Below are 27,390 nucleotides of genomic sequence, written 5' to 3'. Positions count from 1 at the left end.
TAATCACTCAACGAATATTTGTTGGATGGGTGCATGTGTGGTGGGCGGGTGGGTGGATGGATGGAAGGACGGATGGAGGGGGAGGGGTGTTTGCCAGCTTTCCTGAGACTGCGCGGCGGGGCTAAGACGAGCCACGAGAAGGTTCTGTCAACCCCGGCCGTGGCGGAGAGCGACGCCGACACGTCACCTCGTTCTTGTGACTGTTGGAGCCCGTGGCAGGGAGTTCGAGTTGCAGGATGAGGACAAAGAAACTCTCTTCTCCTTTTCTATTTCTTAAATTTAATTGTGGGGAAGAAAGAAAGCCTACAACACATAAATGTACCGTCTCGATCGTTTGTAAGTGTGTGGTAGTGTTATCTGTATGCAACTGGTCTCCAGAGCGTCCCGTCTCCCCACACCGAGACTGTCCCTGTTACACACGGACCGCCACCTGCTCCCCCAGCCCCGGCCCCGCCGTCTACTCTGTGTCCGTGAGACTGACGACCCCGGGACCTCGAGGGAGTGGGTCCCAGTGCGTGTCCTCCCGTGTCCATGAGACTGACGACCCCGGGACCTCGTGGGAGTGGGTCCCAGTGCGTGTCCTCCCGTGTCCCTGAGTCTGACGACCCGGGACCTCGTGGGAGTGGGTCCCAGTGCGTGTCCTCCCGTGTCCGTGAGACTGACGACCCCGGGACCTCGTGGGAGTGGGTCCCAGTGTGTGTCCTCCCGTGTCCCTGAGTCTGACGACCCGGGACCTCGTGGGAGTGGGTCCCAGTGCGTGTCCTCCCGTGTCTGTGAGACTGACGACCCCGGGACCTCGTGGGAGTGGGTCCCAGTGCGTGTCCTCCCGTGTCCCTGAGTCTGACGACCCCAGGACCTCGTGGGAGTGGGTCCCAGTGCGTGTCCTCCCGTGTCCCTGAGTCTGACGACCCGGGACCTCGTGGGAGTGGGTCCCAGTGCGTGTCCTCCCGTGTCTGTGAGACTGACGACCCCGGGACCTCGTGGGAGTGGGTCCCAGTGCGTGTCCCTCCGTGTCCGTGAGTCTGACGACCCTGGGACCTCGAGGGAGTGGGTCCCAGTGCGTGTCCTCCCGTGTCCGTGAGACTGACGACCCCGGGACCTTGTGGGAGTGCGTCCCAGTGCGTGTCCTCCCGTGTCCGTGAGACTGATGACCTTAGGACCTCGTGGGAGTGGGTCCCAGTGCGTGTCCTCCCGTGTCCATGAGACTGACGACCCCGGGACCTCGTGGGAGTGGGTCCCAGTGCGTGTCCTCCCGTGTCTGTGAGACTGACGACCTTGGGACCTCGTGTGAGTGGGTCCCAGTGTGTGTCCTCCCGTGTCCCTAACTCTGACAACCCCGGGACCTCGTGGGAGTGGGTCCCAGTGCGTGTCCTCCTCTGTCTGGCTTGTGTCGCTCAGCATCACGTCCTCCGGGCTCGTCCACGTGCTGGCAGGTGTCATTCCTTCCTCCTTACGGTTTAGTGATGCTCCGTTGTATCTAGATGGTACTCTGTCCATGGACCCTGGGACTGTGCCTGCCTCTCCATTACCGTGAAGAATGCTGCTTTGAACATGAGCATGGAAATATCTCTTTGAGATCTTGCCTTCAGTTTGTTTGCAGATGCACCCGGAAGCAAGATGGCTGGACCCTCATTTTTGCAAGAAGTGACACCGTTTCCCCCGCGGCCGCCCCACCCTCCACTCCCACCGTCGGCGCTCCTGCCGACACCTGTTTCCATCTCCTTGATCGTGGCCATCGCAGTCTCCCTGTGGCTCTGATTTTAGCTTCTCCAGTGAACAGTGGCCCCGAGCACCGCGTCACGTGCTTGTTGGCTGTTAGTGTGTCTTCTCTGGGGAGGTGCCTGTTCAAGTCCTTCCTCTATTTTAAAATCAGCCTATTTGGTGTTTGCTGACGTGCCTTTGTGGTTCTTGACATATTCGGGCTACTAACCCCTTATCAGATCAATGACTTGCAAATATTCTCTCCCGTTCTCTGTGTTACTTTTTCACTCTGATGGTGGTTTCCTTTGCCGCGTAGAATTGGAAAATTTTGATGTGGTCCTATTTGTCTGTTTTGTCTCGTTGCCTGTGTTTTTGGTGTGAGAAACTCTGTCTTTCTGTCTGATTGTATCCAGGGTGGCCGAGGATCCTGGTTGTTTTCCCTTCTTCTGGGAGAGAGCTCGTTAATAATCAGACACTTAATTAGTTGGCACATTAGATGTTTCCAAAATATCTTTCTTTCTTTTTTGATCTTCAGAAAATGTTGATATTCAAAGCAGGCCTTTGCTGCCTGCTCCCTCTAAAGACCTGTTTCGGCCCTTCCAGAGGAGTGAGGACTAAGGCATTGGTGTGGTTCTTCCCAAGGGGAGGGTCGGGCCTGGGCCAGACCTCGAGAGCCCGCACCCCGCCCTGCGGCTGTCTGGTGGGCAAATGGATGGCCTGGGGGTGGTAGGGAGAGCAGCAGAGTAAGGCTCCGGGCCCAGGGGTTTCCAGGGGGAGGGGCGGCTTGGCTGCGCCGCCCCCACCCCCCACCCCCCACCCCCGGGAGCTGCAGACCTGCCTCCTTGCAAAGCGCTAGCCGGCCGTCCGCCCTCTCCCCTACTCCTGCTGGGTTCCAGAAACTCAGACAGCTGGTGCTTCCCCATCTTGGGTCCTGGCACCCCCAGACCCTGAGCGAGGGGGGGCACTGGGGCCTTGGAGAGTTCTGGGCTCTGGCCGCGTGGAAGGAAAGACACAGCCCCCAAGGGGTGCCGCCCCTCCATGGGGGAGGGGGGGTTCAGGCCGGTCGCCAAAGTGCATGGGGAGGACGTGCATGCAGGTCTTGGAGCTCTTGCTGCATCTCGGATGTGTGGTGCCTACCCTCCTGCACCCCTACCTCGTTCTGTAGTGGCTGGTGCCAGCCCGCCATCGCTCGAGGGCCTCAGGCCGATGCCAGCTGGCCACAGGTCCTGGGGTGGTCACCGGCAGCATGACAGAGACGGGGGCCAATGGCAGCTTCAGAGGGCTCATCTGAGGTGGGACCTGCTTTTTAGTTGTAAATTCTTTATTAAAGTATCACATGCACACGTGCAGAAACGTGCATGTGTCCTAGGCGTCCAGTCTCATCATTAAAACAAACAAACAGTTTGTTTTGAGGAGCCAGTCGAGGAACGGTGTGGGCAGCCCCTCCTGCGCCCTCCCTGCAGAAGAGTGCCCTCTGACCTGTGACCCTGGACTAGTTTTGGGAGGCCGGATATTTTTTGTTGGCTTGGAAGTTTTTCTGGAAGCACAACTGGGACACAGCAAAACGTCCCAACCCGAGGCACACTGTGGGCTGACAGCAGCACTGTCGTTCCTTGAAATGTGTTGGCTTTATCGTGGAGGCAGCTCTCCGAGGCGAAACAACGGGAGGAAGAAATCCCAGGAATTAGGCTGTACGTACACGCGTGTGCACACGCACACGTCAAGCCTTTGTACGTCGGGCTCTGTGCCAAGCATGGAGCCTGCTTGCGGTTCTCTCTCCCTCTCTCTTTGCCCCTCTCCCGCTCATGTGCATGCCCGCGCTCTCTCTCTTGCAAAACGAATGAATGAACGTTACAAAGAAAGAAAGAACGCAGTCCTCTCCCCCCCACCCCCGTCCCGCCCCAAGCTCTGTGCTGCCGGAGGGCCGTCCTGGGGGGCTTAGTGGCAGACAGGCAGCTCCCAGCTCCCCCAACGTCACAGCGTACAAGAGCTACTCTGGGTGTACTCAGGGGACACTGGCAGGTCCCGCACTGCCGGGCCGTATGCTCTCCACGATCTGTGCTGGGTGGTGCAGACAGACGGTGGCTGGCACCAGTTATGCCCCTGCCTTCCCTCTGGCTCCTACCCCGTGGTGAGGATCTGGGGGGCAGGCGGCTGGTGAAGACTGAGCTCCCCCACCCCCAGCTCCTGTCCCATCAGCACGGAGCCTCCATGCAGCGGAGGGGCAGAGAGAGCTTCAAAGACTGCCAACGCCTTCCCGGTGCCAACAGGCCTGACTTTATTGGATCACACTGGATTAATTCACGCTCCAGGGCGCTGTTGAAATCAACAGAGCCATCAGCTGGCAGCAGATTGGTGTGATATCTATAGAGGCAGACGAGGCAGAGATTCAGTGGGAGATCATGGAAAAAGGCAATCAAAGGGGACCGAGCTGACTCTGGAGTTGTCCTTGGTGGGTCAGACCCCGTATGTCCTTGGTGGTCTGTTGGTCCTGTGCGTCCTTGGTGGTATTTTGGACTCTGTGTATCCTTGGTGGTCCGTTGGACTCTGTGCGTCCTTGGTGGTCCGTCGACCCTGTGCATCCTTGGTGGTCTGTTGATCCTGTGTCTCCTTGGTGGTAAGTTGACCCTGTGTGTCCTTGGTGGTCTTTTGGACCCTGTGCATCCTTGGTGGGTTGGACCCCGTGCATCCTTGGTGGTCTGTTGGACCCTGTGCGTCCTTGGTGGTCTTTTGGACCCCATGTGTCCTTGGTGGTCCATCGGACCCTGTGCGTCCTTGGTGGTCTTTTGGACCCCATGCATCCTTGGTGGTCCATCGGACCCTGTGTGTCCTTGGTGGTCCATCAGACCCTGTGCGTCCTTGATGGTCTGTTGGACCCTGTGCGTCCTTGGTGGTCATCAAAACCTGTGCATCCTTGGTGGTCGGTTGACCCTGTGCTACCCAAACTGCTCCCTCTGAGGAGGGACGGGGAGGGGCCAGTACTGCACTCAACAGGCAAAGACTTTAAAGAAACAATGGCAAATATGTTCAAGGAAGGAGGCCGTGTTGAGAGATGTAGAGGGAGGCGCAGTGACAGTGACTCATGACATAGAGACCATCTGCAAAGTGGTAAAAAGCACGAAAAGAACCAAATGGAAATCCTGGAGTTGGAGTATAATAACCAACATGAAAAATTCACTAGAGAGGCTCAACAGTAGATTTAAGCTAGCAGAAGAAAGACCCGATGAACTTGAAGAGAGCATGACAGAGACTGTGAAACCCAAAGAAAACAAGAAACAAAATAGCGAAGAAAAGGAACAGCTGCAAGGAGACGAGTGGGACTCCATCAGGCACAAGAGTACATGTGTGATGGGGGTATTAAGAGAGGGAAGATATTTGAGGAAATAATGGCTGGAAAGTTCCCAAAGTTCACAAGTAACAATGATCTACATCCAAGAAGCTCAACAAACTGCAAGTAGGAAAAAATGCAAAAGTACAAAATACGAAACACATAGCAGACAGATCACAGCCAAAGTGTGGGACTGGGAAAGCAGTGAGGGAGAAAGGACTCAGCGTGGACAAGAGGGCCTGCTGGCTTCTCCTTGGAAACCGTGGCGGTTAGACGCGGTGGGCGCTGGGTGCAAAGCGTTCAAAGAAGAGGAACCGTTAGCCAAGAATCCCGTATCTGGCAAAACAGGTTTTCAGAAAGGAAGGTGAGATACAGCTATTGCTAGGAAAACAAGCAAACCAAAACAAGGAACAAAGTTATTGCTGGCAGAGAAATGCTCACTTTGTTTTCCCGGCTGAAAGGGAGTGACACTGGACAGTAATTCCAGCCGACACTGGGATGCAAAGGGTGACCCTGGGTGCGATTATAAGAGACACTCCAATTCCACATGCATTCTCCTTGCATCTCTTACCCGATTTAAAAAGCAATTGCATACAGCAATGTCTCTAACATTTTCCGTTGGATCTACAACATAGAGAAATGTCACGTATTTGACAATAACAACACAGAGGAGGGGTGGGAATGAAGGTACGCTGGAGACAGCAGATGGCACCGAGGGGTAACTTGAGTCCGCAGATGAGACAAAGAGGAGGGGGCGTGGTCAGTAAAGCCACGAGGTCATACAAAGCATCGATTACAGCTTGCACTGTTAGGTGCAGGAGAGCGGGGACAGAGCTACACAGGAGAACTTCCGTGTCTTCCTGGAGGCAGGTTAGTATCTCCGGAAACAGAGTCTGCTAAATTGTGTATCATCAGCCCTAGAGCAGCTGCTAAAAAATTAGCTTCAAATATAGATGCCTGGCTGCAAATGATCAAAGGAATGTAAATGACGCACTACAAAATGTGCACTAGATACAAAGGGAGGCGGAGAAGGAGGAGCCGAAGCAGGAACCGCAGTGAGACGCACGGAAAACAAAAGGAGGATGTCCCACGTACAGCCAGCCATATCGATCACAGCATTAAATACGAATGGATTAGATTAGACTGAAGGCAGACACTGTCAAACTGGATTTTAGAGATGAAGGTCCAACCATGTGCTATCGGAAGGTGATATGCCTCACAAACAGCAAGCGTGAAAGATCACGGTGGTTTTACTGGTATCTTAATATCCAACAAGATACCCTTGGGCCCAAACCCGTTACTAGAAGCAAAGCCTGAAATCCTTACTATCTGGCCGCTTATGGAGAAAGCTGGCTAGTCCCTGCATTGAATGCCTATGTGAGAAAGAAAAGACTGGTCTCAACTCGACATTACTGAGCTCTAAAACGAAGAGCAAAGTCAACACAAAGAAAGCAAAAAGAGGGAGCATGATAAAGATTAGCACAAAGTGAATGGCATGGAAAATACACAAAAAACCAAGAGAAAACAGATGAGTCCACAAGCTGGTTCTTTGAGACAATGAATAGACTTGGCACACACCTTGGTGGACTGGTCAGAAGGAAAAAGGGAGAAGACACAGACAGCCAGGGTCAGGAGCGAAGGAGGTGACCCGATGGTGGGAAAAAATAAGATAACAGAGAATAATAATGAACCATAGTAAGTTAACGTCTTAGGTGAAAAGGACAAATGCCGTGAAGGACACGAACTACCAAATCTCGCTCGAGGGGAAATACGTAACTGAATAGCTCTCTGTCTGTTCAGGACGTTGAACTTACAGTTAGAACCTTAAATCCCTGTGAGATTGCAAGGGACCCAGAACCGCCCAGATGGCCGCAAGGAGTAAGAGCGAGGTTGGAGGCTTACATTCGACGATTTCAAGATTCATCATGACCTACAGTAATCAAGACAGTGTAATATTTGTGTCAACATAGACAGAGAGGGGGCGCTTGGGTGGCTCGGTTGGTTAAGCGTCCAACATCAGCTCAGGTCATGATCTCACGGTTTGTGAATTCAAGCCTTGCATCAAGCTCTGTGCTGACAGCTCAGAGCCTGGACCCTGCTCCGGATTCTGTGGCCCGCCCTCCCTCCCCCCCCCGCCCACCTCGCTCACTCGCTCTCTCTCAAAAATAAACTTTAAAAAATTTTTAGAAAGATAGAAAAACAGAGGAATGAGCAGAGTAGAGTCCAGAAACAGACCCTGCACACGTGGACATCCAGTCATCAACAAGGGAACTGAGACAATTCCATGGAGAATGGATAGTCTTTTTAGACAATGGTGCTGGAGTGAGTGCATTCCTCTTATCATGCGTCTGTGTCCATCCATCCATCCGTCCGTCTGTCCGTCCGTCTGTCTGTCTGTATCCATCCACCCATCTGTCTATCCATCTGTCTGAATCCATCCATCCATCCATCCATCCATCCATCCATCCATCCATCCATCTATCATCTGTCTGTCTGTCTTCCTACCATCTCTCCTCCCATCCATCACTTACCTGACTATAAAACTTTGATCTGTGCATTTCAGCTATACAAATATTAATTCAATATAGATCGAAGACCTAAATATAAAGTCAAAAACTATGAAAGTCCTAGAGGAACAGCTTTGTGACCTTGGGTTAGGCAAAGATTGTTTAGATATGACACCCAAATCGTAATCTTTGGTAAGAAAAAGTTGACTTTATAAAAAATTGAATTTCTGACAAGTAAAAACCTTCTGTTTTCTTTAAAAATTTTTTTTTAAACATTTATTTATTTTTGAGACAGAGGGAGACAAAGCACGAACGGGGGAGGGTCACAGAGAGACGGAGACACAGAGTCTGAAACAGGTTTCCAGGCCCTGAGCTGTCAGCACAGAGCCCGATGCGGGGCTCGAACTCACGGACCGCGAGATCATGACCTGAGCTAAAGTCGGACGCTTAACTGATTGAGCCACCCGGGTGCTCCAAACCTTCTGTTTTCTAAGACACTCTTGAGAGGAAGAGAAGAAACTACAGCCTGGAACAGGATCTTGGCAAACCACATGTCTGATAGAGGACTTGTATCCAGAGTATATAAAACTTCTCAAAACTCAATGATAAAAATATAAACAACCCAAGAAGAAAAGAAGGTCTATAAGAATAAGATACACAGGTGGCAAATAAGCACATGGAAAGATACTCAACCTCAGTGGCCATTTGGGAAATAAAAAGTAGAGGTGACAGTCAGACCCCACGTTTATGACGATGGCTAAAATTTAAAAGACTGATGATACCAAGTGTTGGCGAGGATGTGGAGGAACTGGGTGTCTTATACATTATTGGTGGGAAGGTTTAAAATTTTTTTTGAATATTTATTTATTTTTGAGACAGAGAGAGACACAGCAGGAACAGAGGAGGGTCAGAGAGAGGGAGACACAGAATCCGAAACAGGCTCCGGGCTCTGAGCTGTCAGCACAGAGCCCGACGTGGGGCTTGAACTCGTAGACCGTGAGATCATGACCTGAGCCAATGTCGGAAGCTCAACCGACTGAGAGGTTGGAAGGTTTTAAAAACACTTTGGAAACCAGTCTGGCAGTTTTTGCAAAGCTTAACCCTACACCTGCCACATGGTTCAGCTATTTGCCCGAGAGAAAGGACGGCATACATTCCTACGAGAAGACTTGTGCGTGCACAGGGGTGCCTGGGCGGCTCCGTCGGTTGAACGGCTGACTCTTGAGTTAGGGTCAGGTCATGATCTCGTGGTCGCAAGGTTGAGGCCCGTGTCAGGCTCTGTGCTGGGCAGGGAGCCTACTTGGGATTCACTCTCCCTCTCCTATCTCTCTCCCAATCATGTGCTCTCTGTCTCTGAAATTAAAAAATAAAATAAAAAAAGACTTGTGCAGAAATGTTCACAGCAACTGTATTTGTGATAGTCCCGGTAACCCGGGTCTCTACTGGCGGGTGAATATGGAAAATGTGCTAACACGGTCATGTCACGGAATAGTACTCAGCAGCATGAAAGGAAAGACACATGCCAGCACACGGACGAATCTCTAAATGATTATGTTGAGTGAAAGAAGGCAGAGAGATTTCAAATTCTATGATTCTGTTTGTACAAAACTCTAGGAAATTCAAACTTAGGCCACGTTGAGGTGATGGATGTGCTCATTCTTGTATTGTGGGGATGGTTTCACAGACACGTGTTTGTACAAATAATATGCATGCCTAACGTGTCACTTATCAATTTTATACTTTAAACATGTGCGGTTTATTGGATGATAATTGTAATTCAACGAAGTTCTTATCTTTGAGAGAGAGAGAGCAAGTGGAGGGAGGGGCAGAGAGAGAGGGAGACGCAGAATCTGAAGAGGCTCCAGGCTCTGAGCTGTCAGCACAGAGCCCGACATGGGGCTCGAACCCATAAACCAGGAGATCATGACCTGAGCCAAAGTCAGACGCTTAACCGACTGAGCCATCCAGGCGCCCCAACAAAGCTGTTTTTGAAACAGCTAATAAATACTTACAACACATCCCTTCTGAATTATTTTACTAGATTTAGTTACCACATCAATTACTTATTTTTATGTCACTGACCGGCACGGCTGTGCTCCAGTAAAGCTCCTGACAAGATGGGTGTAAGTCTGGCTCTGGTCCCGGCCATGGCTCACAGCCACCATCGCTGTGTGGAGGAACCCCATCTAGCACACCTGCAGGGGGAAGGAGCCTCCGTCCCAAGTCTGCCCTCAGTGATGCCCCTGGTAGCTTGAGGCCAGCTGTGTTGGGAGTGGGCACCATTTCTCCCCAGGTGCTGGCCTGCCCGGCTCTGCCTGGGGGTCTGGGGAGAGGTTCTGTGAGGGGCAGGGGCCTGGTGGAGTCAGTCTGTGATGGGGCAGAGCCTGGGGCCAGCGCCCAGCCGGGCTGCACGGGGACCGTCCCCCGGGGGCCCCCACACTGCACAGCACGTGGCACCCTCAGCGGCCCTTCCCGAGCCTCAGTTTCTCCTTCCCAACTCCCTTGGGGAGGTACGCCCTCCCCCCGTGCACAGCGGTGACCATGAGCCCATGGAATTCGGGGTAGGGTCCAGCTGGAGACCTCCTAGTCTTCCTGCCCACGTGGGACACACAATAGTCTCCTGCTCAGAGAGAAGGTGGAGCGCGGGGGGCTTCTGGCCACCAAACCAAGGGGGACACGCTGTGGGAAGGGAAGCCAGTGCCCCGAGGCCACACGTGGCGCGGACCTGCCCCTCCCCGTTGTTGCTCCAGCGCCTCCGTCCTGGTGGCTCAGGTGCACGGCCACCTCCTTGTCTGGCCCTGGGAGAGCAGTGGCCCTGAGAGGCAGGTCAGAGCCCACGGGCTGGCAGCACGGGCATAGACCATCGGAGCGCTGAGCTGAGGTGGCCACACGGCCCACAGGTGTCCCGCCCTCCACCTGGGCCCCTGGTGGGGACGGGCTATCACACACACACATTCCACAGCGACGGGCTTCCCGAGAGAAGAACCTGTCCTTACTTGGGATGGCGGCTGTAAGCCTGTCCTTGGTCAGAAGGTCAGCCCTGAGCTGCCCTGGGGCCTGCTCTTCCCCGGCACCTGCCACCCGACCCCAGGGTGGGTGTGGCCCTTACCCCAGGGACGGGAGGCCCCACCATGGACCAGAGCTTGCCTTCAGAAGCCCCACCCGGAGTGCGGAGTGTGGGGAGCCTTGCTCTGGTCAGCTGTGCCCAGTGCCCCCAGCGTCCCCCAGCTCTCCACCCAGGCTGGACCCCACTCCCAGGGGACTACCTTCGCCTTGGGCAGGCATCATTGCCCAGTGGCCGTCATGCCCCAGCTGCAAGCCTTTCGGCGGCCCCTCCCCGCCCACACCCAAAGCGCACCTCCTTGAGTTGACATTCAGGGCTTCTCCTGACCTGCCCACCACTGCCCTTCCGCTCTCCTGTGCTCCGGGCCCTGAGCTGCCAGCCACTTCCTGCTCCCAGCCCACTTTGTTGCCTCCATGGGGTCCTCTCCTCCAGGAAACCCCCTGTAACACCTCTGTGGAAGCAAGCTTGCCCTCCCCCTGACTCCTCGAGTCCCCCGGCCCATGCTGGTGGGGGGTACTGGTCACCTGACTCGGTGCCAGCTGCAGCTGGGACAGCAACCCCCTGAGTCCCGTGAGCAGTGGGGCCAGGCCTCCACACCCCTCTCTGCGGCCAGCTGGGACAGGGGCTCAGACCTTGGCCTTGCCACAGGATTCTATCTTTAACTGCTGGACAGCCAATTCCTCTCTATTTTGAGAGGAAAAAAATTCCACTCTGAAGTCTGGTTCAAAAAGTCCTCGCCCAGTGAGGCCAGTTCCCTGGAGGGACCGCTGGCCTTTGCCGTGGTCCCCAAGAAGAGGGGGCTGGGAGGAGCAGGCAAGCGGGAGACGGGGTGAGGGAGGAGGGGAGGCGGGGGAGGGAGGGAGGGGCCCGGGCTGAACTCAGAGGGCACCGCGGCCGGCCCACCGCCGCCTCCTCTCTGCTCCAGCCACAACCGACTTTTTATCATCACACCGTGGTTTGGACTGTTTGGCACTTCATATAAATAGAACGAGGCAGCGTGTCCTTGTGTCTGGTTCCCATCACTCAGTCTGATGTTTATGAAATCCATCCACGTGCCGCTGCCTTCATTCATTACCACTTCTGCGTGGGCTCGGCCATAGGAAACGCCCACCTCTACGGCTTACGGGCCGGGTCGTCTTTGGTGCGACGCCTGAATCATCTCCGTGCGTGTACTTTTGATGAACACAGGCACCCACGCGTTCCCGTGGGAAACGCGGCGTCCTCCTGTGTTCTCCCCTCGGCCGCGGGGCCGCTGCTGGTGTTCTGTGGGGGCTGCAGGCGCCCCCCCAATGGCGTGGGGCTTCCCCCCAGCCTCACCAACATCTGTTTTTATTTGAACCCTTCTGGTGAGGACAGAGTGGCCTCGTTGTCGTTTCCCAGAGATTGTAAAAGGTTAATAGACGTCCTTTTTTTAGAGCAGGTTTAGGGTCATAGAAAAGTTGAACAGGAAGTACGGAGTTCCCACCCCACCACACACAGGTGGTTTCCCTGGTTGTTAACGTCGGACGTTCTTAACGGGCACGACTGATGAACGGATATCGCCCTGTTCTTGTTAGCTGAGCCTGCACTTTACATAGGGGCTGTATCTGACGTCCAGTTCTGCGGGTTCTGGCAAACGCACGGTGTCACGTGTCCTCCCTGACAGCCCCCGGGAGCACCGGTCCGGCCCGGCCTCCATCCTCTCCCACCCTGACGGCGTGCTGTATCTACCGTATCCGTCCGTAGGCTTGCCTTGCGCCGAGCGCTCCTTCGAAATGCAAATCAGACCATGTCACTCCCCCTGCTACGAACCACCCATTCATTCATTTGTGCGTCCAACAATATTTATCTGGTGCCCTATGTTTATCCGGCCTGGCGCTTCCCCAGGGTTATAAGACGGCCAAGAAGATTTGGTCCCTGCTCTCAAGAAACTCACTGGCCGGTGGGAGAAGCCGCAGGCGGATGAACAAAGCCGCCGCAGGCCGTGTCGGGTGTGGAAAGGCAGGCTAACGTGGGGAAGGAGGGAGACCATGTACACAAGTGGCCAGGGCGTGAGCGGGGCCTCTGGGAGGAGAATGACAAGTGCTAAAGCCCCAAGGTGGCCTGGAGCTAGAGGTGTCCAGGAGGCGACATGGGCCGGCATGGCAGCCCCGTATGGCAAGGGGGGGGGGGGGGGTGTGTCAGAGAGGTGTAAGCTTGGGGGGGCTCAGGTTTGCTGTAAGTCTAGCCCTGGGGTCCTCTCCCAGGCTGTGCACTGTGCCTCACACAACACCCCAGACCGCGGTCCTCCAGGACGGCAGGGCTCCGTCCGTCTGGGCCACCGCAGCGAGCCGTGCCCGGAATGGTGCGTTCGGTGAAGGCCTGTTAGAGCAGGAAGAAGGGACCCACAATTATGGGCAGGGCCTTGGGGGTGCTGCTGGTATGAACTGCCTGAGACTCACCCGCCCAGAAGCCAACACTTGGGGGCAGCGAACCCAGGGCTCAGCCCCAGGCAGGCGGCCTTGCGTGTGAGGGAGGAGATGCACTGTTCCAATGCCACTGCTGCATAACGAGCATCCCGCAACGAGCGGCCTGAAGAGCCCCCTGTCTGCCGTGCCGGCTCCCTTCAACGCAGATCCGGCCCAGGGTCCGGCCCGGGATCCTGTGGTCGGTGCGGCTCCCTGCAGGGATGGCTTTTTGAAAGGGATCCAGGACGAGGAAACTCCAGAGGGCCTGAGGCCGCCTCCTTGGGGCATCGTGGGTGTTCTTTTCTGTGACATCTCAAACGGGGCTGGTAGCTGACTCCGGCCTTCCTTGGTGGGCGGGGGAGGGGGGGAAGCGGGGCAGACATAGCTGTCACTTCCTCGGGGACATGGATCCAGAGTCCCTACCCTGCAGCCAAGGGACTGGAAGAGAAGGAGGGCCCAGTGATAAATCTCCCTCTCAATTTCTGACGCCCTCCTAGCCTCCCAGGTCTCTGTCCATTCTACACCCAGGATGGGACCAGTGAGCAGGCGAGGGCTCTGGAGGGAGGCTGGGGTCTCCTTGCAAGCTTGAGTGGGGCAGGATGAATCCCAGCCCCAGCGAATGGTTTCTGGAAGGTCAGGGCTACGAGTAACTGTTCCAGTCCCAGGTCAAAGCGCGGGCCGTGTCCTGAGCTCTGAGCCGAGAACCGCGGGCCCGTGATTCCTGCTCCTAAGGACCTGGTCCCAGGAGCTGCCCAGCCCAGCGGCAGCAGTGATCAGAGAACCCACCTTCCCTGTGTCCTTGAAGGTGGCCCCTCTTCCTCACCTTTTCCTCCCCCACCCCAGGCCTCCTGTGAGCTGAGGGGCTCCCTTCCCTGGTCTCTGTCCCAGCCCTTTGTCATGGAGATCCATTGGCCTTCACAAAGTCCTGCCAGTAGGACCCAGGACTCAGGCCTTGCTGCCCACCTAAGAGGCTGTTCCAGGCCTATGTGGGCTGGGGTGGGACAGGGGGCCTCAATGATCATTAGTGTGAGCGATTGGTAGCACACTCAGGGATGACACAGGTTCCCCTAAGCCACCACCCACTGGGGCAAACCTTCGTGTTCTGCCATAGTGCGTACGTCACAGTCCGAGGGCATCTCACTGCCCGGCCTGCTGAGAGGGCAGCAGCCAGCCCTTGTCAGGGACGCTGAGCCACGGCCCTCTCGTGTGGCATCCCTGACCTCCACGTTGCCACGAGCGGCCAGATGCCCTGCCTGCCGGGGAACACTGCCCGTCCGTCTGCTGCCGAGCCGGGGCCTCTCGTGAAAGGGGGGTGCTCCCTCCTGCCCAGGTCCGTGGGCCTGCTCTGCCCTCTGTCCCCACCGTGGTGGCACCGTGTGTGTCCAGGGCAAGGCTCAGCCACTCTGACTGCGTTGGGAGCTGGAATCCAGTTAAGGACAATGAGCTCCCTCCCAGGCTCAGGACTGGAAACCACAGGGCAGGGCAAAGCCTGGACTCGAGCCCCCGTTGACGTGGGGCCCATCAGCGCTTCAGCGTCTGTGTCTGTGAACTGGGACTATTTCTCCCCCTGGGGCGGCCATCATGTCAGTGCCCGGGCTGCACCTGGAGCGTAGTAAGTGCTCAAAAATGATGACTCTTCATTTGTTCGTATCTGGGGTTTTCTTCATTATCCATGACATTTGCGGCCGTCTGAGATGGTTTCCAACCTTGGGAACCATACTGAATACTTACCGAGCTGAGAAATGTCCCTCTGACCCTGACTTGCCGAGGGTCCTCGTTAGGGATGGGTGATGGCTTTTGTCAGATGCACTTTCTGTGTAGCTTGATAGGGTCACGTTATCTTTCTTTTCAGCTTGTTGATGTGGTGAATCCTTTCTCTGATTTCTAAGCGTTGAACTAGCCTGGACTACTTGGGATGAACCCCACTTGGTCGTGTATAGCATTCTTTCTATGCCTCATTTGACTTGGTTTGCTTATATTTTGCAGCGGATTTTTGCAATGTGTTCAGGAGAAATAGCACTTAATAGTGGTTTTTGTTTTTTGGGTTTTTTTGTCTTTGTCTTGTGTTGGTATCAGGATAACACCAGCTTCATAACATGGGTTGAAGAGCCTTTCCTCTTACTTCATGTTCTAGAAGAAATTATGTAAACTTGTGCCGCTCTTTCTTTCTTTCTTTTGTATTTTATTTTATTTAAGTTTACTTATTTTGAGAGAGAGAGGGAGAGACGGAGGAGGGGAAGGACAGAGAGGGAGGGAGACACAGAATCCGAAACAGACTCCAGGCTCCGAGCTGCCAGCACAGAGCCCGACGTGGGGCTTGAACCCACGAACCTTGAGATCATGACCTGAGCTGAAGTCGGATGCTCCACCGACTGAGCCACCCAGGCGCCCCTCTTTCTTTAAATGTTTAGTAGAATTCTCCAGTAGAATCATCAGATCCAGGAGATGCCTGTCTTAAGAGTTTTTGAAATGTTTAGTACAATTCTCCAGTAGAATCATCAGATCCAGGAGATGCCTGTTTTAGGAACTTTTGAAATGTTTAGTAGAATTCTCCAGTAGAATCATCAGATCCGGGAGATTCCTGTTTTAGGAACTTTTGAAATGTTTAGTAGAATTCTCCAGTAGAATCATCAGATCCGGGAGATGCCTGTTTTAGGAACTTGTGAACTATGGATCCAGTTTCCCTTGGTTATGGGACTGCTGGATTCACCTCTTCCGTCTCGGTTGAGTATTGACGGTTAGCGCTTATCGATGGTCTGCTCCTTCTGGGGTGCAGAACTCACGAGCAGTGACGTGACTCACCGCCCTCTCTCGTCCTGGCGAGGCTGCGGGAGCCGGTGACGGGCCCTGGCCGACCCGGGAACGGAGGCTCTGCCCTGTCTCTTCCATTTTTGTCAGCTTCCCCGTCTTCCTCGCCGACCTCCGCCCCACCCCGTGGCTGGTCTTGCGCCTCTGACTGTCCTCGTGTCAGGCTTCTTGCAGCGGGGTCCGCAGGGGCCTGGGGATCCTGTCTGGGGGGGTACGCAGCACTGTAACTCTCCCTCTGAGCACTGCCCTGTCCAGACCACACAACACACGTGGTGCTTTCATCACTGCTCACACCGTGGGTTTCTGTCTTTGACCAGATGTGACGAGTTTGCACTCAGTACTCATTTGAACATCTTCTGGCTGCGCACACTTTCCGGAAACTGGTGCTATGGTGGGTCCCTGCGATCGCTCCCCTGGTTCTGGGGGTCTGTTGCGTTTTCCTGGGTCTGCGTGCTCTCTGTGGCTCACGTGGGGCTGTTTCTGTTGACTTGTCTCCAGACGCACAGACTGTGTCCTCCTCGTCTCCTCTTTGTTACTCAGCCCGTCTGCTGAGTTTTTGCTTCTGTTACTACGCTTCTCAGTTCCGTCGTTTCCGTTTGGTCCTTTCATATAATTTCCATTCCTTTGCTGGGGCTTTCTGTGTTTTCATTTGCTCCAGGAGGACTGGTAAGTGCTTTCCCTTAGCGTTCCCATGTGGCCACGCCGAAACCCTCGCCAGAATGTTCCGGCATCTTGTCCCTCTTGGTGTTGCTTGCAGCTACGTGTCTTCTCATCTGGGCTGTGATTCTCGGTCGCACCCTGCACGCTGTGGCTGAGTCTTTTTAAACATTTCACTGTAGCCTGCCGCTGCCCTGTCCAGGGTTATCACGCGGTCCGGGCCCATGCCGTGGCTGAACTTGATGACGTCTCAGTTTTCAGAGTGTTTGTGGTGTTATTCAGATTTCCTCGGTTTATCTGGGGCCTCTGGGGCATCCTGGGCCTTCCTGAGGTGAGGGGCTTCCCCACGCCCCGCTGTGGCTCTGGGCAGGGAGCTGCTGGGCCGGTTGTTGATGTGGGGATCCCCTTGCTGGGGCCCCCTAGTGTGTCTTCGTGGGAAGGGATCTGGCCTGAGGGGACAGGGGTCTTTCCAGGGTGGGAGCACTGGGCTCCAGCTGATGTGCTATGAGCACTTTCCTTCTGGTTGGACATCAGGAGGTGCCGGGCTGTGGCCCCTGGGTCCTGTTGGCGGGGCGTGGGAAGGCACCCAGTCTATACCGCCTCTCCAGTCCTGGGGTTCCTGACCACCCTGCCCAGGTCCCATCTGGAACTCTCCTTTCGTTGCCTTTTTTATTTCCTGGGTTTGCACCTGTGCTCTGTGGAAAGGAGCTGGCGGCTCTCAGGCGTCTTCTTGGGCCCACGTCTCCCGACGTCCTTCTGGAAGAGGACCCTGGCAGTTCTCTTGGCTTTGCTTTAGCACCCTCCCCTGTCAGGGTCCCTGCGCCACCGGGCTGTTCAGAGGCAAGGTCCATGAGTGCTCAAGGCCTGAAAAGCACGGGAGGCTCGGGGGCCCCGAGAGGTGGCCTCTGATGCCATCTACCAGGCTCCTGCAAACCTTGTCCTCCCGTGACTTGCACGTCTCACAGGAAACTCCCGGGGTGGGAACTACGGCAGCTCTGAGCCGACGCGGCGGCCACAGGGTCACTCTGAGCTGGAGAGGAGTGAGGAGAGGCCTCCTGCTGCCTGGGGAAGCCTGGCCTTCATTCGGCTCGGTGGGTGGTGCAAAGCGGGGCGGGGTGGGGGGGGGGGCAAGGAGCACTTGGAGGGTCCACATGGGAGTTGGAGGTTCCGGTGTAGTGAGTGCAGCCGGATGCTGGGATGGGCTCTGCATGGAGCAGCCCCCGCCTTCCTGCCTGTGGTGCCCTCCCGTGGCGCAGAGCCCCCGCCTCCCCAGGGGCTGAGGGAACCCCCTGTAGGGCTGTGGAGGTTAACACCCCACGAGCCATGTTGCTAGTGGGCCCAGGGACACGGGTGAATTCCTCTCTACCTGTCGGCAGGTGAGGCCAGGGCTCTGACGGGGCTGATAATAGGCTGTTTTCTGGGGGAAGCTGTTTCTCACCCAGGAACTAGCCACCTGTCTCTCCTCCTCCCCTTGTCTTGCTGCCCTGGGGCTGTGCCCACAATAAAGCTCGTGCCTGTGGGCTTTGCCCTGAGATCTGCGATCCAGGAAAGCCAGGTTCCTCTGACCTGTCTCGGTTTTCCTAAGGCTGGGGCGTCCTGAGAAACAGAAGCCCCCCCCCCCCCCTCCACTTTGCTGCCTTTGTACCATCAGATTCATGTGTTGGAGCCCTAACCTCAATGCCTCAGAATGTGGCCTTATTTGTAAATAAGGTCATTGCAGATGTAATTAGTGAAGACAAGGTCATGCTGGAGTGGGGTGGGTCCTAGTTCAACATGACCGTGTCCTCATAAAAGGGGGATTTGGACACAGACGTGCACGCAGGGAGAGCGCAGTGGGATGAAGGACGAAGGGGTCAGGAGGAAGCGTCCACAGCCGAGGAACCCTAAGGACGGCGAAGCCTGGGGGGTGAGGGGAGTGGCCTGGAACAGCTTCTCCCTCAGAGCCTCCGGGAGGAGCCTGGCCTCCATTGGGGACCCCCCTCCCAGAGCTGGGAGGGTGTGCATTTCTGTTGTCACAGCCACCCCAGGACACGATGTGGGCTTCTCATGTCACGTAGACCCCAGCTGCCTGCTCTCAAGGCAGGCCTGGCACCAGTGTGCCAGGACGGGGGCCTGGGGGCCTCTCACCGAGGGCTGAAGGGCCTTGAACTGACATCCAGTGCCTGGAAAGCCACTCGTGGCAGCTTGGTCAGAAACTCGCTCAGAGGCCGGCCTGTGGGGCGCATCCCCACCAACACCTCCCGCGGGTCCCAAGATGCTGTGACTTACAGCGAGGACGGTGTCTCACCCACGCTTTCTGACGATGCTTGTTTCTGTGCAGCGTCCATGACCCAGGCTGCCAGCCAGCAGGGAGGTGCCACCCGCAAGGCTTGGGGCTCCTGCGGGGTCGCCGGCCTGGCCTCCACTTCCTCTGCCCTCGGCACTGGCCGGGGCAGCGTGGGACCCACGCGCCCTCCCCCCACGTGGTGGCCGGGGAGGAGGCTGCATCTCCTGGAGCCCAGGCTCCCGCCCAAGTCTTCACTTTGCCAGGAACTAGAGCCAGGTCTTGGGTGGGTCACTTTCCCTCAACTTCACAGACCAGGAAAGTCAAGGTCAAAGGGTACCGCCCCAAGCCCTGGGGCTGCGGCCAGAGTGATAACCGCCTTTGGGTACCTCCTCTTCAAGGGGTGGCTGTTACCACGTGACAGATTAGGGACCAGCTCAGAGGTGCCAGCACAGGACAGGGCAGGTGACAGCAGGGACATGAGCAGAGCCAAGCAAGAAGCATCTGTGGCATGAGTCCGCCCATGCAGAGGTCCTGTGGGCCCCCTTAGGGCCCTTCCCGGCCCCAGCCCAGTGTCCCTGCACCTGAGGGAGGGCAGGGACAGTCGGCCTCATCGCCTGTGCTGTCTGGTGGGCTTCCAGGAGGCGGAGTCTCCCCTGAGGCCCAGTTTGTAGTGTCCAGAGGCTGGGCTGGGGGCACAGACTGGGGCAGCAGCCTCGGTCAGTGGAAGCCTCAGGCTTCCTGACCACAGAAGTCAGAGCCTGCCTGAGGCTTCATTACAAATGGACGTTCTCCCCGTGACCAAGGCCCCACGGGTGGCCCACGTGGAGACCTTGGGGAAGGGGCCTGCGTGGCCGGGGTCAGGGACTCGCACGGGGGCTGGCCAAGGGCTTGCTGTTTCAGAAGTGGACATCCGCCTCAGGCTTGGGGTCCTGGTGGAGGGAAGGGTGGCCCGAGGCCTGGACTGGTGGGGAGGTAGGGGGCTTCTGTCTCCCGGCCGTGCCATTTCAGGATGGGTGTGGGGACCTCGCAGGGGCCGCGTGGGACCCCGGAGTCACTCTTCTTGTCCCCACAAAGCATGTTGGTGTCTTACCCTGGTGCATTCTTAAGGATTTCTTGACTGGAAAATAAACGGTCGTAATGACGGTAATTTGTGCTGCTTATTATCTCTTCCGTTCCAGGCAGTGTGCACGTCCTTGCTAATTTTACCTGATGAATTTACGAGGTGATGTTGTTATCCACCCATTTCGCAGATGAAAAACCGAGGCTCAGAGAAGGTGAGTCACTGGCCCCACATCTCAGACCCAGGGAATCTTTGACTCTGAGAAGAGCTGTTAGTGGTCTGCTGAACGCGGCCTGCAGTGGGTGCCCTTGGTGGGAGAGGGGCCGGGAGCCTTTCTCTGACTGTGATGAGCCCCTCCCCGGACCCCCTTTTCCTCTGCCTCTGCTGGAGGTGGAGGCCGAACCCCACCCCCTGGCCCACGTGGACCGAAGGCCGCGCGCCCACGATCCCCGCGGAGCCGGGACATCGGAGGAGGCCCGGTCGGTCCACTCTGGCCCCTTCGGGACTGCTCTCGGCCTCACTCTCCTTATCCAGGCCGACCGTGGTGCCGGGTCAGAGCTGGCCCCCAGCCCCTCCTGTGACGGGGTGTTGGGGGGGGGGGACCCGACTTGGAGCCCACCAGCGTCATCTCTGCACAGGCAAGGGCCTCCTCCCTCGTCCTGGCCCTTCCCTGCCCCCAGAAAGCCTGCGAGACCATCCTGGTCAGGCCATCTGTTTCCTGCCCCTTCGGGAAGGCCGTCCCGCCCAGGCCTTGGCAGCAGAAATCCCGCATCTCCTGTCCCCACGCCCCTCCGTGCCCGGGGTCCTGGCCCTGGGGTGGCTGGCTTAGTGCGACCACGGCCCGGCTGCCTGTTGGGCTCCCGCAGCCCCTCCGGCGGGGCCTCCGCCCTTTTGGCGTCCGGCTCCTGCCCCTGCCCTCCTGGCCCATTGTCTTTCCCCAGAAGCAGGGTGTGGGGCGGTCCGGGAGCCCGGGACTATTAGCACCGATTCCTTTTCCTGCTGTGGAGCCAGTGACAGTGATGTCCCACACCCTGCCCCCGTGCCCAGGGGCCACGAGCTTTCCCTGTCCGGGGGTCTCAGCCCGTACTCGGAGGAGGGGCCCCATGCAGAGCTTCCCTGAGACGCAGGCCTCGTGCCCCCGGCCCGGAAGTGGCTCCTCTTGGGCAACATTCTGAACATCGGTTTGCAAGGACTTTCCCTTCAGGGGTGAAAAGCCCTCACCTGGGCTAAGCTCCAGACTCAGAGCCCCTCTCGGGGCAAAGCCAGGGAACCTCTCGGTGCTACCTGAAGGGTCTGCACGGACGCTGCCAGCCTCCGACCCGGCTCCTGCTCTCGACACAGCGGGCTTGGATCTGTAAGCTGTGTGGTTCTGTTCTCCTCGGGAGGCCGCGTTCCTGCATTCATCCTGCAGACACCTACTGGGACGTGGACCTGCTCGGCCCGGGAACAGACAGGGGCAGTGCCCGAACCCGCAGTGCGCCTGGGCCCGCGGGCATCCGGTCCCAGCCCAACAAACAACCAGCGCGGAAATGGGGACACAGGTTGCTTGAGGCCGTGTCTGCTGGGCTGAGTGAAGGGAGCGCAGACGTGAACCAGGCCACGGTGGCCGGGGTGGGGGCGCGTGGCCACGGACTGGGTCAGCACAGGCCAACAGAGCTGCTTGTGATGATGGATGTCGCACATCCACGCTGTGACCCCAGAGCCCTGGAAACCGGCTTTCTAGTTTCCCTGATTTGCAATTCCCTTAAATTTCACTAGGATCGCGCGGCCAGCAGCTGTTGTGTTGGGCAGTGCCCTCCTAGGCAGGGATGGCCACGTGCCTGTCCCCTGGGGCTGGAGGCCGCTCACGTGTCTGAGAAGCCAGAGGAGGACAGTCAGAGGCACAGCGGGCAGCGAGGTGCAAGAGGGTGGTTCTTTTTGACTCTAGATGACGCGTTTCCGGTTGTTTTCAGCCCCGGGAACTGCGGGTCAGTTGTAGTATGCAATCCCGAGTGAGGACGAGAGTTGCCCAGCCGACCCTGGGCTTGCACCCTTGCTCCCCTTAGCAGAGGACGTCAGGGGGAAGCTGCGAAGGGACAGCTGCTCCTGATGTCCCAGAAGGCAGGTGCATTAGTGAGGCTCCCCAGAGAAACAAATCACTAGGTTCCTGCGAAGCCCTTCCGCTCCATCCAGACTTCCTGACTCAGCCCACCGATCCCAGTGTTCGCCTCATCCAGAAACATCCTCACGGACACGCCCAGAGCGATGCTTGACCCGATGTCTGGGCCACCTATGGCCAGTCAAGTTGACGCACAGAATTACCCATCATAGCAGGTGCCTCGTTGTGCCCTAAACATGCACAGGATGCCGTGGGTGTTAGTCAAGGAGCCGTCTCTGTCCGCAGCCCCCGCGACCCAGGCCCTGGGTTTCAGCTCTGCAACTCCGCTTTGGCCGTGCCTGATCCAGGAGAGACAACCAACCGGAGACACCACGTTCAGAGGCTACCTGGAGCCCTGTGGCCAGTGCAACCAGTGAGCCGGACAATCAGAACTTCTCTCTGTCACGGGGCTGGGACTCAGGAACTTGAAGACTCAGTAGTGAGTAGAGCCTGTGTAAGGTCAGGGCCTCACTTAAGGCTGACGCACAAGGGAGCAGAAGCCAAGGCTGGAGGGAGCTGGGTGTGCAGACCAAGGCGGGGGGTCTGAGAGGCCTGGAGGCCCCTCAAGTGAGGGGTGCTGCTCTCAGCTGCTTCCAGATGCTATCCTCCAGCATCAGCACTGACCTGACCTTAGACTTCCCTTTTCCCATGGTAATGACAACCAGTGGAGCCGACACAGAGCCCAGCATGGAGGGGACACAAAGTGAAACAAAGGTTGGCTAGGGTCAGTGCTGGGGGAGGGGGGGCGGATAGGACCAGACCCACAGAGGCCAGTCACAGGGTGCCCTTGGCCAGGCTGGAGGACACTGACCTGACTTATGTCCACCCTCCCCACTGTGGACCCCTCTTCTGCAGCCTGGCCTGTCTGTACCATAGCCTCGTGTCTCCAGGGAGGAGGGTACCACTGACCATCTCTGTTTGCCACAGAATTAAGAGGATGAGGACCGTTTTTGCCAGGGCTGTCTCCAGTATTGGGTGAGTACTTGTGTTGTAATTATTAGCAGCAGAAAATGCTGTGCTCAACCCCCCAAATCATCCCGCCTTCTACTTCTCATGTAGAAACTCCCGTGGTGTCTTGCATGGAGATGGACAAAATGTAGGCACACAGAAAATACTCCTGAATGGACTGAAAGTTTCCAGTTGCGTTTGTCTCCACATTTTCTAAAGTTTGCTACACTACCGAGTTATCTATCGTTCCATCCATCCCTCCATCCACTCACCCACTCACCCACTCACCCACTCACCCACTCACCCATCCATCCATCCATCCATCCATCCATCCATCCATCCATCCATCCATCTACACATCCATCCATCCATCCATCTACACATCCATCCATCCATCCATCCATCCATCCATCCATCCATCCATCTACATATCCATCCATCCATCCATCCATCCATCCATCCATCCATCCATCCACCTACACATCCAACCATCCATCCATCCATCCATCCATCCATCCATCCATCCATCCATCCACCTACACATCCATCCATCCATCCATCCATCCATCCATCCATCCATCCATCCATCCATCCATCCATTCCTCCACCTACACATCCATCCATCCATCCACCTACACATCCATTCATCCATCCATCCAGTCATCCATCCATCCATCCACCTATCCATCCATCCATCCATCCATCCATCCATCCATCCATCCATTCATCCACCTACATATCCATCCATCCATCCACCCACCCATCCGTTTATACAGCCCCTAGGAAGCACCTAAGTCTACTATTGCTGATGAGATGATCCTTATAACAGGCTATTGACCCATTGCTCAGCAAGGAAGCTGAGGCTCAGAAAGGGGAAGGGATTTGACAATGTTTACACAGGTCTTCACAGGCTCTATGAACCATTCACTCTTGCTGGAAGAGTTGGCACCAACCCCATCTCCTGCTGTTTCATTGTTGCCTGGGGCCGAACCTTGTGTCCCAGGCCCTCCAAGCAGAAGATGTGTCCCTCCGTTCCCACACCTCAAGCACTGGGCTGGCACAGAGCAGACATGACACTATAAGGACCCCTTCTCCCGTGCCCCTCCTCCCCAACCTGCAGCAGTGAGACAGTGGAGAGCAGATGTGGAGCCAGGGATTCCCAGGACGTGTCAGGAGGGGCGGTGGGGTGGGGGGGGCTGTGAGTGGGAGGTGGTGGCAGAGGCCGCTGTGGCTGGCGTGTCTCAACCTGGGCCGTACAGCCGCCCTCAACTCCAACAAGCGGCCGCCTGCCTGCAGCCCTCCTTCCTTCCTTCAGGATGCCTGAGCCCAGCCCACAGGGCCCCTCCCCACGCCTCCCTCCCCCGAAGCTGCCGCCCACCTGCCTCTCTTGCCTTTCCTTTCCAGCTGGAGAAGAAGAAAACTTCCTTCTCGAGAAGCCGACAGCCACCAGCCAGGGCAGAGCCTGCCTGCCAGCAGCCTGCAGGGCCCCCCCATGCCTGAGGGCTTTCTAGACCCTGCAGCTCCTCTTTGGGGGCTGTCTTTCCCCCAGCCTCTGGGGTCCCCATCACCCTCTGCAAATCACGCTTTGTCTCCTACCACTTGTGACTCCACGTTCCCTCCCTCGGGTCCATGCTCCACGGTCCCCATGCCCGCGGGCCACCCTTCCCTCTGCCTAGTGAGCTCCTCACCATCCTGCCAGGCTCCTGCGGAGACCTTCGGACTCACATCAGCAGGGAGCAGGGGGAGGGTGTGGGCCCAGGAGAGGGAGGCGGTAGGAGTCACAACCACCCCTGATGGCCCCTCACGTGATGACTCTTGGGGGGTGCCGGTCTGCCCCCTCCCTGCCGGGCCCCCACACCAGAGAGACCACCTCTGCTCTCCCCCCGGGCTGGGCCCACCCAGAGTTCCAAGGCCCGGGACCTGCTCCTCACACGGCCTCTGGCTCTCTGCTCGGCCGCAGTTTTTCCATGGCCCCGGCAGCGAGTCATGCCATGGGCGCGGAAAGCCTCCGTGACCTTCAAGTGAACGTTCACATCTTAGCCAGAGACATCCCATTATCTTCACATACTTTTCAGGGGTTGCTTGCCCTGGTGCCTCCCTCGTGTCCTACTGGGCTGTCCTCGTTTTCTCCATCTGTAAAACAGGCAAGTGCTGATGCCCCCTGCCAGGCTCCATGCAGGGCTCACTTCGAGGACTCACCCCGGGCTGGCCTCACGTACCTCGGGGTTATCGCTTTCTGAGCTCTGACCTCACCAATCAGAGGGCTGGAACCCACCACCTTCAAATGGAAACGGACCTTGGGGTTTGGACACTCAGGGCCAGTGCAGTCGAGGGCCCCCCTAGGGTCACCCAGCTGCCGGGCAGAAGGACAGCACAGTCAAGCTTCCTGCTGGAGGCCGTTCGGTGAGAGCTGGGCTGCTCTCCCAGGCCACCGGGAGACTTTTGGGAGGGCAGCATCCTGGTTGGAGACTTTTGGGAGGGCAGCATCTGTTAGTGCAGACTCCGGTGGGGTCCGTCTGCGGGATCCCTGTCCCTATGGCCCTCCCTGTGGGCCTCCCTGTAAGCTCCGTACCCCTGGGCTTGCCCTGCAGCTGTACCCCAGTCTCTTCCAGCCGGAGGGAGCCAGGAGGGGCTGCCGTGGGCCCATCTGATGATGAGCTGTATGGAGGGCGGGCTTGGGGAGTCAAGTGGCAGGGTCCCCACACCCTTCCCACCCACCCTCCCTATTTACTCACCCATCACTTGTGCATTCCAGCAGGCATAAGGCGGACGGTCCTTGTCTCCCTGAAATGAACATCTCTGGTCGGCGTGACAAATCTGGAGGCCAGACCAGACTGTCACTGCAGCTGGATCCGTGTGTCCGCCTCCCTGTCCTGTCCATGTCCCAGCCCCATCACTGTACATCCAGGGCCCCCCGACAGTGAAGTCTCGGTCCCCACCTGCCCCTCCGGCCAGCCTTAGCGTGTGGGGGTCGGGGCTAAAACAGAAGCCTGAACCCCGAGTCAGGGTCGTTTGTTTCCATGCCTTCCTGGTGCAGCAGAGCACGAGTCCCACAGCAGAACCGTGTCTCTTTCTGCCTGTGGGTCCTCAGCAGCTGGTGCAGACGTCCTTTGAGGCAGGTGTGGACGAGTGAATGAATGAGTGTGTGAATGAGTGAATGATCATCAAGAGACCCGAGATCCTTCTGGTCTCAAGTGGCCAGGAAAGCATCATCAAACAGCCCAACGTGAGAGCGGGTGGGAAGTTGTAGGAACCGTACAGATTCAGTGGAAATGTGAGTGTGAGGGAGCCGTGACCTGAAGGGAGACTCGGAACAGAGTCCTGGCTTCCTAAGACAGGAGGGTCATTGTGGAGGCCCCGGAGCTGCCCCATCCCAGGAGGAGGCAGAGCCCCTGAGCGAGCAGCCCGGAGCCAGGCCTTCGTGGAGAAGGAAGGTGCTCCGGGCCCCGAGACCCCAGTAGAGGTGCCCCGGGAAAGTGTCCCATTCCCGCGTCCGCTGTCTCACTTGTGCCACCGTTCCTGCATCTGGCATCCACCCGTCACAGAGCCCAGGGCCCTCAAACGTCAGGAAAACCCGGCTGGAACTATTTCTTGGTGTATATATTTTTTGGAAAGTATGTTCACAATTGCCGCGCTTGGGGACACAAGCAGAGTGCTTCCTCGGGAGCTGAAGGTGAGATGCACCTCCGCCACGAAGACGCAGCGAGGGGGGCAGCCGGGCGGCCCAGGAATTTGACCTCCTCCTTCCCCCGGACATGCCCTGGCTGCCGCCGCAGGTGACATCGGGGCCTCTCTGGCCCCCGTGTCCAGGCTTGCCTGCACGCACAGTTGCAGAGTCTGGGGAAACGGTGTTGTGGGGGACAGAGGCCCCCGGGGTCTGAGGCCCGGACAGGCCAACGGAGTTTTTTGTTTGTTTGTTTGTTTGTTTTCAACGTTTTTTATTTATTTTTGGGACAGAGAGAGACAGAGCATGAACGGGGGAGGGGCAGAGAGAGAGGGAGACACAGAATCAGAAACAGGCTCCAGGCTCTGAGCCATCAGCCCAGAGCCTGACGCGGGGCTCGAACTCACGGACCACGAGATCGTGACCTGGCTGAAGTCGGACGCTTAACCGACTGCGCCACCCAGGCGCCCCGGGGCCAACGGAGTTTTAACGGTGCCAAATGCAGATCAAAGACGCGGGCAAGCCCACGAGTTTGCGGTCCCCACAACAAAGCCTGGCGGGGACGCCTCAGCTGGAGGCACAGGGCTCGCGGCCGTGGCTGTCCTGGCGCAGGACCGCTGGTCACACATGAAGCGGCAGATTAGGAATTTCCTCTTCTGTTTTTACTGCAAAGTTTGCCCTGGCAAAGGGTGTTTGCTTTGGGAACGTTTTCTCCCCTTTGAGCCTCTTGGCTGCACGTGAAAGGGTGGTCGGGCCGGGGTGGGACGTTCACAGCCCTTGGAGATGCTGCTATGGGATCAAAGCTGCATCGTCGCCCGTTTTTA

At 57.0% G+C, this 27,390-nt stretch overlaps 1 long non-coding RNA gene across 5 annotated transcripts in view; it reads left to right on the top strand.

The window, feature by feature from the left end:
- The window catches only part of LOC131501031 (uncharacterized), a 43,074-nt gene extending 16,464 nt beyond the window's left edge, over positions 1 to 26,610 (top strand). The window contains exons 2-5 of one of the 5 annotated variants that reach the window (XR_009256585.1): positions 19,936 to 20,031; positions 22,201 to 22,393; positions 22,810 to 22,929; positions 24,307 to 26,610. This is a non-coding gene — a long non-coding RNA (uncharacterized LOC131501031). Of the gene's footprint in view, positions 1 to 19,935; positions 20,032 to 20,417; positions 22,394 to 22,809; positions 22,930 to 23,013; positions 23,650 to 24,306 lie in introns of those variants that run through there. The other 4 variants (XR_009256586.1, XR_009256588.1, XR_009256584.1 and 1 more) reach the window with 4 other exon arrangements.
- The last annotated feature ends 780 nt before the right edge of the window (positions 26,611 to 27,390 follow it).

Source organism: Neofelis nebulosa, chromosome 18 (assembly GCF_028018385.1).
Source record: "Neofelis nebulosa isolate mNeoNeb1 chromosome 18, mNeoNeb1.pri, whole genome shotgun sequence".
In the NCBI taxonomy this organism is placed as follows: domain Eukaryota; kingdom Metazoa; phylum Chordata; class Mammalia; order Carnivora; family Felidae; genus Neofelis; species Neofelis nebulosa.
Note: the sequence above shows the minus strand (reverse complement) of the source record. Positions and strands in the feature narration are given on the sequence as shown.